This window comes from Lithobates pipiens, unplaced genomic scaffold, assembly GCF_037356315.1.
Source record: "Lithobates pipiens isolate NorthernLeopardFrog02 unplaced genomic scaffold, aLitPip1_a1.2 Scaffold_18, whole genome shotgun sequence".
Taxonomy (NCBI): Eukaryota; Metazoa; Chordata; class Amphibia; order Anura; family Ranidae; genus Lithobates; species Lithobates pipiens.
In genome coordinates, this window is record NW_027507758.1 from 561543706 (window position 1) to 561561707 (window position 18002).

At 44.6% G+C, this 18002-nt stretch overlaps 1 long non-coding RNA gene, 1 other non-coding gene and 1 pseudogene across 2 annotated transcripts; all 3 read right to left on the reverse strand.

The window, feature by feature from the left end:
- Positions 1 to 869: 869 nt before the first annotated feature.
- LOC143990275 (uncharacterized) lies at positions 870 to 4808 on the reverse strand. The gene is made up of 3 exons (XR_013277258.1): positions 3936 to 4808; positions 1709 to 1859; positions 870 to 1589 (listed from the first exon to the last, which is right to left on the reverse strand). It is a non-coding gene; the product is annotated as an uncharacterized LOC143990275 (long non-coding RNA).
- A 1440-nt stretch (positions 4809 to 6248) lies between these two features.
- Positions 6249 to 6435, reverse strand: LOC143990500 (U2 spliceosomal RNA). The gene has a single exon (XR_013277369.1). It is a non-coding gene; the product is annotated as a U2 spliceosomal RNA (small nuclear RNA).
- Positions 6436 to 15946: 9511 nt separating this feature from the next.
- LOC143990538 (U2 spliceosomal RNA) lies at positions 15947 to 16125 on the reverse strand (annotated as a pseudogene).
- Between the last annotated feature and the right edge of the window lie 1877 nt (positions 16126 to 18002).

Sequence of the window (18002 nt, forward strand, 5' to 3'; positions counted from 1 at the left end):
GATGAGGCATTCGGCCTTTCTGAAAATATAATGAGACCATACAGTGGACAAGGACATAGTTATCCAGAAAAAATCTTCAATTACAGATTAAGTCGTGCAAGACGCGTTGTGGAATGTGCATTTGGGATAAGTGCAGGAAAATGGCGGGTACTACTAAGTACAATGCAGTTAGATGTTGAAAACGCTATCCAAGTAGTACTTGCATGCTGTGTTCTCCATAACTTTGTAATTGAAAATGATAGAATATCCACAGATCCTGCCCCTCCCAACACCAATCAGAACATTCAATACATGGACCTATGCCCAACAGGCAGAGCAATGACCATTCGAAACAATTTTGCAGAATACTTTGTTTCACCTGTTGGTAGCGTGCCCTGGCAGGATACCCATATTTAGTCTGATTGCTAGCTCAAAGTTATTGACATTTTTGAAAAATGCTACTGTGGTTCATTCAGTTTAAATAAAGGATTTTTTCTTTGTCCCAATTTTTTATTATATTTATATTTTTTAATGTAAGCATGTTACTTTGTTTCACTTGGTAATTATTTTTTAATATAATTTCTAGGTTACTGTATTATAACCATCGATAAACACTTTAAATTATGGAGAATGGGCATGAATACTGTAATCTCGTAAAACCTTATGGGATTATAATGTCTTAGATTAAAAAAAGGATGTGATAATGTAACACTTCTCTAAATATAGAGCCACCAAAAATATATATAAATGTATATAAATAAAACATTTCATTACATTTCAACTTAACCACACATCTAATATTCATGGACACCAATTCATAATTTTCAAATATTATTTCTTTATTAAAAGAAAATTTAAAATCTAAAAATGAAAGAAAATATAAAATGCATTATAACCAAAAAGTGCAAACAGTATCATATTTCTTCAAAATCAAACATTTTACAAACAGTGCAAATATAAAAAAATTAAGTGCAAAAGGATGTGCAAAAGTGATAACTAAGAATATGAACAATAAAGGTAAAAAAACACATTAAATTGTAAAAATTAAATTATAAATTCTGATATGTCCCATAGGTATCCTGGGAACTTTCCTCAACGGAGGAAGGATTAGTCATCCTTTGCTGAAGGGGTGGGAGCTGGGACATTATCTGTGGCATAAATGGTGTGGCCATCGTTGAAGACATAGCATATTGTCCAGTCGGTCTCTGTGTATGTAACACGTTAGCTGGAACTCCCTGGCTATATGCTGAACTTCGTTGGCTTGGTATATCCATGAGAGGAGTCTGCATCCCCCCTTGGACAATATTCAGTGGTGGTGGGGGCCGCGACTGTCTTTCTGCATTAAGACAGGCCACTATATAACAATAAATATTTTCACGGCATTGACGCTCGCGGTCTTCAGACAACTGTTCAAGTATAACATACAGGCTACGGCAAAAAATACTGCGCCCATTATTTAAGTCCAGGAAGACATCACTCCGATGTCTTTCCTGGCGTAGCTCTTCTACCAAATTTAGAATGTTTGTTTCCACCCTGGTCGGTTCCTGGTCTATCTCACGCGACCGACGCCCCCTTGGCCTGCTTCTTGCAGGAGATCTACTGCGATCACCCTTGAATAAAATAAAATACATACAGTTATTGACATATACATCTTGCACTTATATGACCAAAAGTAATGATGATACATTCTTTTTTTATAAAAAATCAGAGACCATAGGTTGTGTTATACCTGTATTGAAGCAACAGGTGTTTCAGGGTCGCGTGAGATTGGAACAGTGGACAAAGACAAACTCCCTTGTGACGTACTTGCCACATCCTCCATTTCAGGTACAATATCCTGATGGACACTGCCTTCATCCTCCGAAATGTTGGATGTTGTCCTTTAAATAATAATGTTTAAGTACAGTTAGACATGTGCACAGTTTAAAATGTTATTATTTTTTTCTTCACAACCCTAAGCCTATCCCCTAACACCAAACCCCCACCCACCAACCTAAAAAAAAACCCTAGACATAACACTAACCCAACTACTCAATACAAACCCTAAACCCTAAGCCCGAAATTAAACCAAAAACTATCCCTAATTGCTAACCCTAAACCTAACCCATTTTTGCTAAACTTAACAATAACCCAGAATTGCTAACCGTAAACCCTAATTGCTAACCCTTACCCCTCTTTGCTAACCATAAATAATTGCTAACCCTAACCCTAAACTCTAATTGATAACCCTAACCCCTATTCAGTAAGCATAACCCCCATTTGCTAACCGTAAACCCTAATTGCTGACACTAACCCTAATTGCTAACCCTAAACCTAAATTGATAAGCCTAACCCTAAACCCCAATTGCTAACCCTAACCCTAAACCCTAATTGCTAACCCTAACCCCTATTTGGTAACCATAAACCCTAATTGCTGACACTAACCCTAATTGCTAACCCTAAACCTAAATTGATAACCCTAACCCTAAACCCCAATTACTAACCCTAACCCTAAACCCTAATTGCTAACCCTAACCCCTATTTGATAACCATAAACCCTAATTGCTGACACTAACCCTAACCCTAATTGCTAACCTTAAACCTAAATTGATAAGCCTAACCCTAAACCCTAATTGCTAACCCTAACGCCTATTTGGTAACCATAAACCTTAATTGCTGACACTAACCCTAACCCTAATTGCTAACCCTAAACCTAAATTGATAAGCCTAACCCTAAACCCTAATTGCTAACCCTAACCCCTATTTAGTAACCATAAACCCTAATTGCTGACACTAACCCTAACCCTAATTGCTAACCCTAAACGTAAATTGATAAGCCTAACCCTAAACCACAATTACTAACCCTAACCCTAAACCCTAATTGCTAACCCTAACGCCTATTTGGTAACCATAAACCTTAATTGCTGACACTAACCCTAACCCTAATTGCTAACCCTAAACCTAAATTGATAAGCCTAACCCTAAACCCTAATTGCTAACCCTAACCCCTATTTGGTAACCATAAACCCTAATTGCTGACACTAACCCTAACCCTAATTGCTAACCCTAAACCTAAATTGCTAACCCTAACCCTAAACCCTAATTACTAACCCTAACCCTAAACCTTAATTGATAACCGTAACCCCTATTTGGTAACCATAACCCTACCTGCTAACACTAATCCCTATTTGATAACCCTCAGCACTACCCATACTCCATTAGCATAATACTAACCACCGGACCGAATCAGAATCCCTAACCCCTTAACCTTAGCTATAACCAATGCCCTTGCCTTACTGTCACCCTTAAGCACTAACCCCTAACATAACTCTAAGGTTAATGGATGGGAGATGGAGAGAAAAGAAGAACTGGAGGAGAGGTGTAGGAAGAAAGAAGGGGGAGGGTGAGGGGACTAGAGTGAGTGAGAAGATCAGAGGGAGAGAGGGAGGTGGAAAGGCAGTGACTCAACTATAAGGGAGGAGGGAGTGAGAGGGGGGGAGAGGGAGTAGAATAGCAGAGGGAGAGAGGGAGGTGGAGAGGCAGTGAATGAAATAAAGATGGAGGAGGGAGTGAGAGAGGCAGAGTGAGATAGAATATGAGAAGAGGAGGGGGTGATGGAGAGGGACAGTGGGTTGAGATGCATACATAAATACATACATACATGCATACAAAACAAAATAATGTAACAATTAAATTTAATATATTAACGGATAATATATTATCCAGTCAAAAATTACTCTTCAAAAAAAAATTTTTTATAAATGTATTATCTATTTTAAACCCAAAAAATAGAGAAAATTATATAAAAAATATACCGAAAAAATTAGAATAGAAAAATTAAAAATATAAATAACATATATTAAAATAAAAAAATAAAGAATTTATATCTCAAGTTAAAATTTTAAAAATGTTACTTTTAAAAAAAAATTTATGTTACAAAATAATATAAATTGATAAATAAATTTAAGTTTACTTACGCTCTTGAAATTATACTGTCCCTCAAAAAAGACAATTGGTTGGTCAAGGGGTGTGCTTTGTAGGTGGATTGGGCTCCACTGCGGTTAGAGTCTTTTTCTTTTTTGAGATCTCTCTTGACTCTGTCAGACAAAGATCTCCATCTCTTTTGAAATGATGCCACTGTGCAATGATTAAAAATCAACTTAAAAACTGAAAATACAAATTAACATACCCCAAAATTTTGACCAAATATAGATTGAACTTACCTCTACTTTCTTGCTGGGATCTGGAGAGGTCTTCCCAGTTTGGGGTCAACTCTTTGGCAACATTTTCCCATGTCCTTTGTTTTGCAATTCGGTCAGGGTACAATTCATGGGATTTGTCCCATAATTGAACATAGTTCTGAATAACTTCAATTAACTGGTTTTGGCTCACATCAGACGTCATTTTGAGAGATGTGTCTTCAAAGATGGCAATCCAAGGTGTGGACAAGCCTAGCTTGGGGGAAGGGGGGTGGCTTGTGGAAAAAAGTTTCAGTTTCATGAAGGATGGGTGTTCTACATGGAAACATGGTGGGGGAGGAGGGCTGACTAGACATTAAGTTTTTAAAAGACAATGCTATGGCTTGGCCAGACTAGGTGGAGTCACTGATTAGATTAGAAATTGGATGAGTATTTGGGGAAAAGAAGTGGAGGAATTCCTCATTGTACAAGCTAATGGAAACACTAGAGATATTATGGGATTGTGTCACAAAGTAAATACGCTCTATGAATTATATAAAGTAATTACAACTTTTTCCTAACATTTTTTATTGTTTTCTATGAGTTTCAATCATATTTCTGAATTTTCAGGTACCAAAAATTGGGTTCCTTTAAAAACGCATATAAACGCAAACGCGGTTGCCGCGTTTAGCCGCGTTTTGCGTCTGAAACGCAGAAATTTTTGTTTCTGAGCGCATTTTTTTGCTTCTGGAAAAACGAGATTAAACGCAACTGCATATAAACGGAAAAAAACGAGACTGTGTGCATGGACACATAGGATAACATTGAATGAGTTCAGGTGCAGTTGAAAAAACTGTCCAACTGCATCTGAACGCGCGTTTAACTGCGGCTCGTGTGCATGAGGCCTTACAGCCTGGCTAAACCAGAAATCACAACGAGTCTTTCAACCCATGATTTGCCATGTTGAAAAAGGGTCCACAGATCCGCCTGCTCACCTATGGGAGACCCCCACAGCTCCGCCAACCGACCGATGTACCTTCGCCTTCAGAAAGGCGATCACTTCCTGTCGCTCGGGCACTAATCCTAAAGCCAATAGCAGCAAGGGGGTCCTCCGAAAAGGGACGCTCCCCCCAAGGCCGACTGTCTGGTACCCCGGGCACCTCTTGACTAAGTCTCCTACAGTAAGACTGCACTGGATCTTAGCCAAAAGGCCGAGAAGCGATAACCCAATTATTCTCTTTTCCGAGTGGCGCCCTGCCCGCAACCAAGAGCTCACTGAGAGCAGCTGCCCAGGCCCCACATCTAGACTGGGCGGAGACGCTGATACGCAATTTTTCACACCTGGCTCCGGGTTTACGAGCCTAATCCCTTCCTGATGACCTAGATACCAATACACATTTCTAACACCTGTCCAACACCTTGACAAGCACTTGCAGACCTTGGAAATGACCAGCAGGCAGCCAGCAGCACTAAATGCACACATCCAGGTGCTCCTCGTTGATGCTCAAGGAGGGAAAATGATCTGCATGAGACCGCCTCCTGGACACGGGGACGAAAGCCGAAAGGCTGGGACCCACTAGAGGGAGACGCAGGCTGCTGAATGAATACTGAGGCAGGGACTGCTTTGGAGCAAGCTGGCTGTACTAAGGGACAGAAATGGAGCATATTCGGCACCTATTGCAATGGCTGAGCTGGGCTGCTGCTGCTCTCCAAACTGACTGACATGGGCAGGAAAAAAGGCCTCCTTTTGGGCCTTGTTGAGAAAGTTCATTCAAACTCTAGCTAGCTGCCTTGTAGAAATGTGTCTACTTGCTGACTTGACAGGGTTGGCTTCTTGCAACTACTGCCACTTCACCTGCTGCTTCCTGAGCAAAAAAATATTGAGCGAGCGAGGAAGGAGGGAGGGAGAAAGAAAGGCCAAGAAACTGACACAAAGCAAAAACACCAGTACACACAGGGATTCAACGCAAATTTATTGCAAAAATTAACAACATACAGCTTGTGAGCAGCAAAAGTAACATTGCAAGTGAGTGAGCAAGCAAGCAAAAGGATGAGGAGGATGGAGGAGAATTTGCTGTTTGAATTCATTCTGTTTTTGGAAACTGCATAAGAGAGGGGTGCACCGGTCCTGGAGGTACTGCAATACCAGGTCGATGCGTGGAGTGGACAGAGCAAGCTCTTCTTCCATCTCCCTGTTCTAAAAATCCATTTAATATATGGTCCCCAGATAGGGGACGTATCAGATATTAAACTGATAAGAACAGATTTTTTTTTTTTTATTCTTTTATTTAAAAGTTTCACAGATAAAATACATAGAAAACATAAATCAAAACACATATGTACAAAATAAAATGACATAACATTTGTAAAACATATGTGACAATAAGAAATACATTTTCAGACAAAAACAGAAATTTTTACAATATTTACATAACCCACCCACGTCCCTCCCCAAGAAACCCACCCACGTCCCTCCCCAAGAAACCCACCCACGTCCCTCCCCAAGAAACCCACCCACGTCCCTCCCCAAGAAACCCACCCACGTCCCTCCCCAAGAAACCCACCCACGTCCCTAACCCCACCCACAAAAAAACAACACTCATAATATCAACAAAATAACAATAGCAATTCCATAACAATCATAAAGATAACAAGAAAATGACAAGAAAAATACAAAATAACAACGATAATAAGGTAATAAGAAAATTTTCACATCATCAAAAAAAGTAACATAATAATTTCCAAAGAAAAAACAATAATAACAAAAATAACAAATAACCCACTTCCACCCTTCGTGATAAACAACATCAAAGACTATCCCTAACATATACTGTCCCTCCACCCTATCCCTACACAAACATACTCACTCCTAAACACTTACTCCACGCTGTCCCTTTATCACCACCTGCACTCACCCTGAAAAAACAGAAAAAAGGTTAATCATCAAAAAACAAAAATATCAATAACATAGACCCAAAATACACACTATATACACCATTGCTTCCATTCCCCCAATTTCCATAACTTTCGTGCATCACCCTCACCAAGTTTCTTAAAATCATAATATGCATAATTACAAATTTTCGATCGGACCATGGCCACACATTCTCTCACTTTAACAACCTCCTGCCTAAAAATCAAAATATTACGCACATCCCACAAACATTCCTTAACACAATTCACCACTATCCACAACAATCTCTCCTCATTCCTCCCTAAATTACACAAACCATATAGCACCATCTCATACGTCACCCTATCAACATCAGTCAAACCCTTAACCATCTTCTCCATCCTAAACCACACCTTCTTGGCATAGCGACATTCCCAAAACACATGCACCACCCTCTCAATCCCTCCACACCCCGGTCTCGGGCACACCTCGCTATCCACAAATCTTCTTCTCCTCTGAAACTCCCTTGTAGGCAAACACCCATGCACCCCCATCCATGCAACATCCTTCTGTCTATTATCCACTCCCTTACAGCACACGTTCTTCCAGACTTTCTTACATTCAGCTACTCTCAAACCACCTATCCCCTCCACTTCCTCCCTTCCTTTCAACAACAGCATAACCTTCTTACTCTCACACCACACGTCACGCGTCACATCTTGCAAAACATACCTCCTCATACACCTATCAATCCTCACATAAAACCAAGGCGCAACAAAACATACAGGCTTCCTCAGATCAACATCATACAACTTATACTTCAGCAACACACTCCCACATGCATATCTCGCCATACACCCCGCAACATTCTCTTTCCCACTTAACCTCACACACATACTTACATACTTTATAACCAAAAACTTCTCAATATTCACCATACCTTTCCCACCATTCAACACACCTTTCATAACTTTCTCCCTCTTAAACTTCTCAATTTTTGACGATCAAAAAAACGAAAAACACACTCTCACAATCTGCTTCATTACTCTATCCGGAGCCGGAAAAACATAATATAAAAATAACAAAATCGGAACCACAACAGCTTTCACAACCAACACCTTCCCATCCAACGATAAAGTCCTTAGAGACCAGAAATCCACTTTCTTCTTCACTTTCGCCAAAATATCCTGCCAACTCTCTCTCCCATACAAATCTGCATCAAACTTAACCCCCAAAACCCTCAAACCACCAACACAAAACTTCCAACCACATTGTTCAATCCCACCCCATATTCCAAACAACTTACACTCACTTTTCCCCATATTCACACGGAAACCACTTGCCATACAAAAAATCTCAATCAAAAGCTTCACTCTCTTCAACCCCATCATATCCTTACAAATTACAGTAACATCATCCATACACCCAATCACTTTCAAAACTCTACCACCACTCCCTGGCACCTCCACCCCTCTCACACACTTGTCTTTTGCCAACATCCTCAACAAAGGTTCAATCACACAAACAAATAATACAGGCGATAACGGGCATCCCTGTCTTACTCCCGACCCAATCCCTATATCGGAAGTCATCCACCCATTCACCAACACTTGACTTACCATACCCCTATACAAAACCTTGATCCACCCAATCAAAGCCTCAGGTATCCCCATCCTCCTCAACACGTTAAACATAAACCCATGCGACACCCTATCATACACCTTCTCAAAATCCACAGCCAACACCGCCACCTCCTGCTTCCTCTCCTTACCATACCATAATACATCCCTCAGGCACACCAAACTTTCCACAATAGACCTCCCAGGCACTGCACACACTTGCTCTTCTCCCACCAATTTCTCCACCACCACACGCAACCTATTTGCCAACACTTTCGCCACAATCTTATAATCAACATTCAACAACGATATAGGCCTCCAATTCCTCAAATCATGCTTGTCCCCCTTTTTATAAATTAAAACAATCACACTTTTCAGCATTGATTCAGGCATCCTCCCCTCCTCCAAAACCTTCATCACCATCTCATACACACAATCACCAATCACATCCCAAAACGTACAATAAAACTCAACTGGCAAACCATCACATCCAGGCATCTTACCCCTTTTCATACTCCCAAGACATTCATCAATCTCACCCTTACTCACTTTTTCCCCTAGCATACTCCTATCCTCCACATCCAGACACATTTCAACCTGTTCCAACACTTCCTTTTCAACCCTCTCATTCCTCCTCTTCTCTGCATACAAATTGGAATAAAACTTCCAAATTTCCTCTCCCACCCTTTCTTTCCCATTCACTACCAGCCCATTCTCATCCAACACACTCGACAATTCCACCTTCCCACCATACACCTTTTTAAAGAAAAAACGCGTACACTTCTCATCCTTCTCCTTCACCACCATCCTTGCTTGAGAAATAATCTCTCTCCCCCTCCGCTCCATAAAAACTCTCAACTTCCCCCTTGCTTCCACCAACTCACATCCCACATTCTCCCCCCATTCCCTCAGTTCTTCCAAATACACCAACCTCTTCAACCACCATTCATACGCCTCACGCTCCTTTTTCGCAATCTCACAACCCTTCCTCACAAAAAACCTCTTAGTCTGCACTTTCACCCACTCCCACCACTCAATTACACTCAAAAAATCATTCCTCCTCCTTTTAAACTTCTCAAACAACACAACATACTCACTCTTGACACTTTCATCTTCCAACAACTCCACATTCAACTTCCATACACCTTTACCATACATTACCTCCGAACCCATACTCACAACACATTCGATCCGGCCATGGTCCGTGAAAGGCTCCCGCCGTATGGTAAAAGATTCCGGCTGCAAGTTTTTAGAAATAAAACAAAAATCAATCCTAGACTGTACAAACCCCTTATCACTAAAATAAGAAAACCCACCACCTTCCCCCACATCCCTTAACCCAAACAAAGGTAACACCTCCCCCAACTCCTTCCCAGACTTATCCACATCCCCACCACCACCTCCACCACCACACCTATCCCCACTATGCAAAATACAATTAAAATCATCCAACACAATAATAGGATCCCTCCCCCCTAAAAACAACTTCATCTTCTCAAACAACTCCAACCTCCCCTTCTTATCAACAGGTGCATAAACACAGAATAACTTAAAAACAACACCCCCAAACTCCAAAAACACAAGCAAACACCGTCCCACCTCCACCTCCACCTTCCTTTAAAACCTTAATCTTATTATTCCTAATCAAAACACACACACACCACTACCCCTACACCGACCTAAAGACCACACCGCATCACCAAGGGGCCACCTTGCGGTATGCGATTCTTCCCTCAAATTGCAGTCTTGCAGGCAAAAAATATCGGCAGCATATCCGGCCAAGATCTTAAAAATGGCTGCCTGCCTGCCAGCAGTCCCAATACTTCTGCAATTGAGGGAAGACACTCGTAAGTCCATAGAAAATTAGGAAGGGATCATATCTCTGTCATGACTTCTTTCCTTTTTTCCTGACTCTACTGCTGGACCTAGTCTTTTTGGAGCCCACCCCTGCCCCGGGACTGCCTCCCGTTTTTCCCTTTGTCTTCTCCACCGTTCCCTCTGGCACCCTGCAGTACCCCATAACCTCCTGCAGATCAGAGACCTGGCCAGTGCTCACATAAGATGGAGCCAGTGAGGAGTCCGAGTCGATTGCCGCCTCAGATGGACCAGGTGTTCCAGGGTCAGGAGAGTCCGGGTAAGAGCCTATAACCTGGGAGGGAGAAGGAGCCTCAGGGACCTCCAACTTCCTCTTAAGGGAAGCCTGCCCTACCTCCATCCCCTCCTCCTCCTGCTCCTCACCGCTGCCCTCCGCCTCCCCCTCGGCCATGAGGTGCCCAGGGACACTCTCCTTTGGCACAGGAGAGGCCTCCACGGTGTCAACAGGGGAGGGGCCTGGCTCACCCTCCATAGGTGGGCAGACATCAGCCCGCACCACCACTTCCTCAGGTAGCTCTGCGGCCCGTCCCCCGGAGGTCACAGCGGTGATTGGTACAGGCCCTCTGGCCACATCCGCATAGGACAACACCTTTTTAACCTCCGCCGCCTCCACTGCTTTCACTGGTGCAACCTCAGCAGTGGGCCCAGATGTTCGGGACACCTTGGGGCACTGTCTCGCAAGGTGTGTCCTACTGCCGCAGATGTGGCAGCTCTTGCTCTCCGGACACTGGCCAGCTCCATGACCCTGTTTAAAACAATTGCGGCAAGTCAGACCCGCCCCGCACTGCTCCTTGGTGTGCCCAAAGGTGAAGCACTGGCGGCAGAAGAGGGGCTGACCAGGGTACCAAAGGTAGCCGCGATTCCTCCCGATGGAGAAAGACTGAGGGGGGTGTCGGATTCCCCCTATACCCTCCGAATCAGGCCTAAATGTAACCCAAAATTTACGCTGCCCGTTAAAGGTGCCGAGAACATTTGTCAGTTTCACGCCTGCTGAAACTGACTCGCAGTACCTGAACAAAAAGGCAGCGATCTCCTCATCCTGTACAAATGGATTGTACATATGCACAGTGATGGGGAGCCGCACTTTCGTCTCGCTACACAAAAATACGATCCCTTCCAGCATTTCGTCTCCTTCCTTCTCGCTTTTCCGCAGCATACATGTTTGCAGGTCCTCCTTTTTCCAGAACGTAACGTCATACATCCCAGTGGTAGGGAAACACTGCATGCAAAAAATGCTTTCTCTCGGCATCCCAAAAAAGTCCTCGATCAGCTGCTTCTGGACAAAATGCAGACCGACGTCGTTCCTCCTAGACTCGGTTACGACCAGCCTCAAAGTGTTGGGTGCGCTCGGTGGCCCCACCATCACTCACGCCCACCAATCCCACAGCCACATAAAAATGGTAGGGAAAGGCGATCGCAACTCGTTCACTCCCGGTGGCGTCCCCCCCAATAGCAGCATGGGATGCACCCGAAGGAAACACCCCAAGGCCGAGAGGGACTGGCACCGGTCGTTACCTAATGGCACAGACCAAGACAGAAAACTGCACTTGGTCTTAGCCAAAAGGCCGAGAAGCGATAACCCAATTATTCTCTTTTCCAGAGCGAGCGGCGCAACGCCCGCAAGCCAGAGCTCACTGAGAGCTGCTGCTGATGCCCTGGCCCCTGCCTGTCTGCCCTTCCCCCGCGTTTAGACCGGGGGGAGACGCTGATTAGCAACTTTTCACACCTGGCCTGACCAAGCTGTCTAATCCCCTGCTGATGACCTAGATAGCAATCCACAATTTCTAACACCTGTCCAACACCTTTGCGAGCACCTGCTGACCCTGGCAATGACCAGCAGGCAGCCAGCAGCAACAATTGCACTCATCTAGTTGCTTCTCGTTGCTGCTCTACCAGGGAAAAGCATTTGCATGAGACCGCCTCCTGGGACACGTGGACGAAAGCCGAAAAGGCTGGGACCCACTAGAGGGAGACACAGGCTGCTGAATGAATACTCAGGCAGTAACTGCTTTTCAGCAAGCTGGTTGTACGAAGGGACTGGAATGGAGCAAAGTCAAGCCTATTGCAATGGCTGAGCTGGCTGGACATGGCTAGGAAAAAAAGGCCTAATTTTTGGGCCTGGCCTAGGAAGTGCATTCATACTCGAGCTAGCTGCCTTGTCGAAATGTGTCTACTTGCTGACTTCCTAGGTTTGGCTTCTTGCAACTACTGCCACTTCACCTGCTGCTTCCTGAGCAAAAAAATATTGAGCGAGCGAGGAAGGAGGGAGGGAGAAAGAAAGGCCAAGAAACTGACACAAAGCAAAAACACCAGTACACACAGGGATTCAACGCAAATTTATTGCAAAAATTAACAACATACAGCTTGTGAGCAGCAAAAGTAACATTGCAAGTGAGTGAGCAAGCAAGCAAAAGGATGAGGATAAAATAGGAAAACCCCCCACCTTCACCCACATCCCTTAACCCAAATAAACGTAAAACCTCCCCCAACTCCTTCCCAGACTTCTCTACATCCCCTCCACCACCACACCTATCCCCACTTCGCAAAATACAATTAAAGTCACCCAACACAATAATAGGATCCCTCCCCCCTAAAAACAACTTAATTTTATCAAATAATTCCAAACTCCCCTTTTTATCAACCGGTGCATAAACAGAAAATAACTTAAAAACAACACCCCCAAACTCCAAAAACACAAGCAAACACCGTCCCACCTCCACCTTCCTTTAAAACCTTAATCTTCTTATTCTTAATTAAAACACCCACACCACTACTCCTGCACCGACCTAAAGACCACACCGCATCACCAAGAGGCCACCTTCCGGTATGCGGTTCTTCCCTCAAATTTCAGTCTTGCAGGCAAAAAATATCGGCAGCATATCCGCCCAAGATCTTAAAAATGGCTGCCTGCCTGCCAGCAGTCCCTATACTTCTGCAATTGAGGGATAACACTCGTAAGTCCATAGAAAATTAGGAAGGGATCATATCTCTGTCATGACTTCTTCTTTCCTTTTTTCCCGACTCTACTACTGGCCCTAGTTTTTTTAGGTCCCACCCCCACCCCAAAACTGCTTCCCGCTTTTCCCTTTGTCTTCTCCACCTTCCCCTCTGGCACCCTGCAGTACCCCATAACCTCCTGCAGATGGGAGACCTGGCCAGTGCACACATAAGACAGAGCCAGCGAGGAGTCCGAGTCGATTGCCGCCTCAGATGGACCAGGTGTTCCAGGGTCAGAAGAGTCCGAGTAAGAGCCTATAACCTGGGAGGGAGAAGGAGACCCGGGAACCTCCAGCTTCCTTTTAAGGGAAGGCTGCCCTACCTCCATCCCCTCCTCCTCCTCCAGCTCCTCACCGCTGCCCTCCGGCTCCCCCTCAGCCATGAGGTGCCCAGGGACACTCTCCTTTGGCACAGAAGAAGCCCCCACAGTGTCAACAGGGGAGGGGCCTGGCTCACCCTCCATAGGTGGGCAGACATCAGCCCGCACCGCCACTTCCTCGGGTAGCTCTGTGGCCCGTCCCTCAGAGGTCAGAGCGACGACTGGTACAGGCCCTCTGGCCAAATCCGCATAGGACAACACCTTCTTAACCACTTCCGCCTCCACTGCTTTTACCGGCGCAGCCTCCACAGTGGGCCCATATGTTCGGGACACCTTTGGCACTGTCTCGCGAGGTGTGTCCTACTGCCGCAGATGTACAGCTCTTGCTCTCCGGACATTGACTGAGATCCGTGACCCTGCTTAAAACAATTGCGGCAAGTCAGACCCGCCCCGCACTCGTCCTTGGTGTGCTCAAAGGTGAAGCACTGCCGGCAGAAGAGGGGCTGACCAGGGTACCAAAGGTAACCACGATTCCTTCCGATGGAGAAAGACTGAGGAGGTTGTCAGATTCCCCCTATACCCTCCAAATCAGGCCGAAACGTAACCCAAAATTTACGCTGCCCATTAAAGTTACCGAGCACATTTGTCAGTTTCACGCCTGCTGAAACTGACTCGCAGTACCTGAACAAAAAGGCAGCGATCTCCTCATCCTGTACAAAGGGATTGTACATATGCACAGTAATGGGGAACCGCACTTTCGTCTCACTACACAAAAATAGTATCCCTTCCAGCATTTCGTCGCCTTCTTTCTCGCCCTTCCGCAGCATACATGTTTGCAGATCTTCCTTCTTCCAGAACGTAACGTCATACATCCCAGTGGTAGGGAAACACCGCATGCAAAAAATGCTTTCTCTTGGCATCCCAAAAAAGTCCTCGAGCAGCTGTTCTGGATAAGATGCAAACCGACGTCATTCCTCCTAGGCTCGGTCACGACCAGCCTCAAAGTGTTGAGTGCGCTTGATGGCCCCACCATCACTTACACCCACCTATCCCACAGCCACATAAAAATGGTAGGGAAGGCGATCGCAACACGTACACCTACGGTGGCGTCCCCCCCAATAGCAACATGGGATGCACTGGAAGGAAACACCCCAAGGCCGAGAGGAACTGGCATCGGTCGTTAACTAAAGGCACAGACCAAAACAAACTGCACTTGGTCTTAGCCAAAAGGCTGAGAAGCGATAACCCAATTAGTCTCTTTTCTGAGCAAGCGGTGCCCTGCCCGCAACCAAGAGCTCACTGTGAGCAGCTGCCCAGGCCCCACGTCTGCCCTTCCCCCCACGTCTAGACCGGGTGGAGACGCTGATACGCAACTTTTCACACCTGGCCCTGGGCTTGCGGCCTAATCCCTTCCTGATGATCTAGATACCAATACACATTTCTAACACCTGTCCAACACCTTGACAAGCACTTGCTGACCTTGGAAGTGACCAGCAGGCAACCAGCAGCACTAAATGCACACATCCAGGTGCTCCTCGTTAATGCTCAATGAGGGAAAATCATTTGCATGAGACCGCCTCCTGGACACGTGGATGAAAGCCGACAGTCAGGGACCCACTAGAGGGAGACACAGGCTGCGGAATGAATACTCAGGCAGGGACAGAAATGGAGCAAAGTCAGCCCTATTGCAATGGCTGAGCTGGGCTGCTGCTCTCCAACCTGACTGACATGGGCAGGAAAAAAAGGCCTCATTTTGGGCCTTGCATAGAAAGTTCATTCAAACTCGAGCTAGCTGCCTTGTCGAAATGTGTCTACTTGCTGACTTGATAGGTTTGGCTTCTTGCAACTACTGCCACTTCACCTGCTGCTCCTTTCCTGAGCAAAAAAATATTAAGCGAGTGAGGAGGGAGGGATAAAGAAAGGCCAAGAAACTGACACGAAGCAAAAACACCAGTACACACAGGGGTTCAACGCAAATTTATTGCAAAAATTAACAACATACAGTTTGTGAGCAGCAAAAGTAACATTGTGAGTGAGCAAGCAAAAGGATGAGGATGGAGGAGAATTTGTTGTTTGAATTCATTCTGTTTTTTCAAACTGCATAAGAGAGGGGTGCACTGGTCCTAGAGGTACTGCAATACCAGGTCGATGCATGGAGTGGACAGAGCAAGCTCTTCTTCCATCTCCCTGTTCTAAAAATCCATTTTAATATATGGTCCCCAGATAGGGGACGTATCAGATATTAAACTGATAAGAACAGATTTTTTATTTTTTTTTTCACGCTATTTAGATTGAATCACAGACTCAAAACTTAACTCTTCACCGAACCGTCAAATGAGCCGTGTTGCTTACATCATACTAGCGTATACTTACAAAAAATAAAGCATAGATAAAAACTCTTATTTACAAAATAACTCCATTACCCTTCCCCCTCCCGCCACCTCCTAAAATTCCACAGCACATCCGCCTCTTCTACTCCCATACTTCTCCTTTCTACTACCAACATATAAAACATTTTAGCCAACATCCAGTCTTTTTCAGCCAGCACCATTCTCTTTTTTACCAAGGCACACCGCGTCTCCCGTATCACCTCCCTAAAAATTGCAGAAAAAATGAACAATTTGCACTGAACCTTTTTCCCACCCTCCACTAAACCTAACACACCAGACTCATATGTAATCTTATCAATTCCAACCACCCTCTTCACAAAACCTTCCACCAACCTCCAAACCTTCTTAACAAAACCACACTCCCAAAACATATGTCTTATACTTTCTTGTCCTCCACAGCCTTTTCTTACACAGATCTCCGTCCTCACCAAATCCCTTGCCTTCAAAAAGGCTGCTGTTGGTAAACAATTATTCAGAGACATCCACACCACCTCCCTCTGCCTTTTGGTTATACTTCTAATTGCCATATTCCTCCAACATTGCTCTGTCTTCTTAAGGACCAGACCAAAAATGTTTGTTATTTAACTCATTCCTCCTTAACCAGCCCCAAAGAATTCCTTTTTTCATTGCTCCTTGCCCTAATTCGTTCAACTGGTTCACCTCAAAAAATGTCTTCATCCTCAAATAAAGTACTGACTGAATCAGCGACATAGGCCTCCTCAAATCCTTCTCGCACCACCCCCATTTCAATAACGGACATCCAATCAGATACCTCATTAATGCTGCGATATTCCCCCCCCCCCCCCGCTGAGAGTCTTAAAACGGTTAATTACCATTGAACTTCCAGGAAGCGTTCTATATTTGGAAAGTTAAAACCTCCATTAGCTACTGATTTCACCACTACTTCTCTCTTCACCTTCTCCATTTTTGATCCCCAAAAAAACATAAAAAGCAGTCTATTCATTTTCTGTGTCCAACGCTTATTTGGGGGAAAAATAACTGCAGAATAAACCAAAAGTGGCAAAATGACAGATTTCACAATCAAGGTCTTCCCAGACAGCGTTAGCCGTCTCAGTTTCCAAAACTCCAACTTCCTCTTGACCTTCTCCACCACTTTCTCCGTATTCTTCTGGAGCCCTAGCTTCCACTCAAAGACTACGCCAAGAACTTCCACTTCCTCCACCTCCTTCAACCAGCTCCTAGATACTTCACAAATTCCACTTAGTACACAAACACTACTCTTACCCCAATTTACACTTAGGCCTGACATTCCCCCGAAGATGTCCAGTTGAAGCTCCGCTCTCGCAAGATCCTTCATCGAGCTACACAAAAAAGATACATCGTCCATGTAGCACATCGTCTTGACCTTCACATTCTCACATCCAGGTAGAAACAAGCCCCTGAATCCTTTATCTTGGATCACATTCCTCAACAAAGGTTCCATTACACAAATAAAGGCAGTCGAGGGAAAGAGGACATCCCTGCCTTACCCCCGACTTAACTCGAACTGCTCTGGATAATTTTCCATTGATCAAAATCCGACTGTTCATTCCTTCATACAGACACTTTATCAGATTCACATTCTTCAGGAAAACCCATCTGTCGCAATACTACGAACAGGTACTGGTGTGATACGCGATCATACGCGTTCTCCAGATCTATTCCCGCAACCGCCAATGACATATTATTACTCTGGGCATAGGAAGTCAAGTCCCTTAGCAAGATAAGATTATCCCCGATCCTTCTACCCGGGACCGCTCATACTTGACCTTC